Source organism: Ascidiella aspersa, chromosome 5 (genome assembly GCF_963924565.1).
Source record: "Ascidiella aspersa chromosome 5, kaAscAspe10.2, whole genome shotgun sequence".
NCBI lineage: Eukaryota > Metazoa > Chordata > Ascidiacea > Phlebobranchia > Ascidiidae > Ascidiella > Ascidiella aspersa.
The window spans coordinates 11,330,043-11,332,542 of NC_139451.1; the positions used below are offsets into that span (position 1 = coordinate 11,330,043).

At 61.4% G+C, this 2,500-nt stretch overlaps 2 non-coding genes and 1 pseudogene across 2 annotated transcripts in view; all 3 read left to right on the forward strand.

The window, feature by feature from the left end:
* Positions 1–796, forward strand: part of LOC146143565 (small subunit ribosomal RNA) — a 1,810-nt gene extending 1,014 nt beyond the window's left edge. The window contains exon 1 of the ribosomal RNA XR_014500096.1: positions 1–796. This exon is cut by the window's left edge and continues 1,014 nt beyond it. This is a non-coding gene — a ribosomal RNA (small subunit ribosomal RNA).
* A 247-nt stretch (positions 797–1,043) lies between these two features.
* LOC146143566 (5.8S ribosomal RNA) lies at positions 1,044–1,197 on the forward strand. The gene has a single exon (XR_014501176.1). It is a non-coding gene; the product is annotated as a 5.8S ribosomal RNA (ribosomal RNA).
* A 248-nt stretch (positions 1,198–1,445) lies between these two features.
* Positions 1,446–2,500, forward strand: part of LOC146143567 (large subunit ribosomal RNA) — a 3,678-nt pseudogene continuing 2,623 nt past the window's right edge.

Sequence of the window (2,500 nt, forward strand, 5' to 3'; positions counted from 1 at the left end):
TCCTAGTTCTGACTATAAACGATGCCAACTAGCGATCGGGGGGCGTTAGTTTTACGACCTCTCCGGCAGCTTGCGGGAAACCAAAGTCTTTGGGTTCCGGGGGAAGTATGGTTGCAAAGCTGAAACTTAAAGGAATTGACGGAAGGGCACCACCAGGAGTGGAGCCTGCGGCTTAATTTGACTCAACACGGGAAATCTCACCCGGCCCGGACACAGTGAGGATTGACAGATTGAGAGCTCTTTCTTGATTCTGTGGGTGGTGGTGCATGGCCGTTCTTAGTTGGTGGAGCGATTTGTCTGGTTAATTCCGATAACGAACGAGACTCTGGCTTGCTAACTAGTTACGCGACCCAATCGGTCGGCGTCTAACTTCTTAGAGGGACTAGTGGCGTTTAGCCACACGAGATTGAGCAATAACAGGTCTGTGATGCCCTTAGATGTTCGGGGCCGCACGCGCGCTACACTGACCGGATCAGCATGTGCTCGCCTTGGCCGACAGGTCTGGGTAACCCGCTGAACCCCGGTCGTGCTAGGGATAGGGAATTGCAATTATTTCCCTTGAACGAGGAATTCCCAGTAAGCGCGAGTCATTAGCTCGCGTTGATTACGTCCCTGCCCTTTGTACACACCGCCCGTCGCTACTACCGATTGAATGGTTTAGTGAGGTCCTCCGATTGGACCTGGCGCGGCCGGCAACGGTCGAGCCGGCGTCCGAGAAGACGATCTAACTTGATCATTTAGAGGAAGTAAAAGTCGTAACAAGGTTTCCGTAGGTGAACCTGCGGAAGGATCATTAACGGTCTCGCAAACGCTTCGGCGAACGCGAAACTCGGACAAGCGAGAGAAAAAGTCTTTGCTACCCGGCGCCCGACCCGCGAGGAGCGGCGCGCCGGCCGGCGATTCGGTCACCCGGTAATGTTTGCGCGTCGAGTGCCGCGGTGCCGCGCGCTCCGGCTTCAAGCGTCGGCCTGGCCGACCGCTCGGCGCGGTCTATTTTGTCACCCTATAGTGCGAGGCACTGTGCGAGCGAAACAATCGTGGATGGCTCTTGGCGGTGGATCACTCGGCTCGTGAGTCGATGAAGGACGCAGCTAGCTGCGTGAATTAGTGTGAATTGCAGGACACATTGAGCATCGACGTTCTGAACGCAAATTGCGGCCTCGGGTCAATCCCGGGGCCGCGCCCGCCTCAGGGTCGCGTTGCAAACGTTCCGCGCGGGGATTTCTCCGCGCGGCTGCTGCGGCGTCGGACGCGCGAGCGCCCGTCCCGCTCAAGACAGCACGGCACGATGCGCGACGATCGCGACCAGAATCCCGCGCGGCGGCGGCGAGTCGACCTCGAAGAGGCCAACGGCTGGCGGCTCAAGGGCGGGAATCGAGGTGCGCGGCGGCGCGCGGCGCCGACGGCGAGCGCGGAACGGGAAGAATAGTCCCGGTCCTTACTTTCGGCCTGAGGTCGGACGAGGCTACCCGCTGAATTTAAGCATATTACTAAGCGGAGGAAAAGAAACTAACGAGGATTCCCTCAGTAACGGCGAGTGAAGCGGGATGTGCCCATCGCCGAATCCGCGCGCTTTTGGAGTGCGCGGAATTGTGGCGTACGGAATTCGTCACGGCGCGCTTCGCCGGTCGCCCGCGTCCTTCTGATCGAGGCCTTTTCCCAGAGCGGGTGTCAGGCCCATGGCGGCGACAGGCGGGCGCGCTACGGCGTCTTCCCAGAGTCGGGTTGTTTGGGAATGCAGCCCAAAGCGGGTGGTAAACTCCATCTAAGGCTAAATACGGTCACGAGACCGATAGCGAACAAGTACCGTGAGGGAAAGTTGAAAAGCACTTTGAAGAGAGAGTTAAAGAGTACGTGAAACCGTCGAGAGGCAAACGGGAGGGCCTGTCGGGTCGCCCGGTCGCTTTCAGCCGGCCCCCTGTCGGCGACGTTGTCGTGCGGACCCTCACGGGCCGCCGGCGGCGCCGCCCGATCGGGGACCAGCGCACTAGCGCCGGGCGAAGGCCGCGACCGTCTGGACGGCGGCGAGAAGGCCGCGCGCAAGGTAACCCGGCCTCGGTCGGGTACTATAGGCGCGCGTGTCCGTCGGCCCGCCGTTCGGGCGAGGAGAGATCGCCGCGTCTGCCCTTCGGGGCCGAGCGCCCGGTGCCGGCTGGGGCGTCGTGGGTCGGGGACTGTTCTCAGTGCCCAGCCTCTTCGTCTCGGTCGCGCTTCCGGTGTCGTTTCGCGAGGCGCACGGGGTCCGCGGCTGAAGTCAGCCACCTTCCCGACCCGTCTTGAAACACGGACCAAGGAGTCTAACGTGAGCGCGAGCCACGGGGCAGTACGAAACCCATGGGCGCAGTGAAAGTGAATGTCGGCGCGGTCCGGCGGAGGTGAGACGTCGTCGTTCGCGGCGGCCGCATCACCGGCCGATCTCGTCCGCTTTGCCGGAGAGGTCGAGCGAGAGCGTTCGCGTTGGGACCCGAAAGATGGTGAACTATGCCTGAAGAGGTTGAAG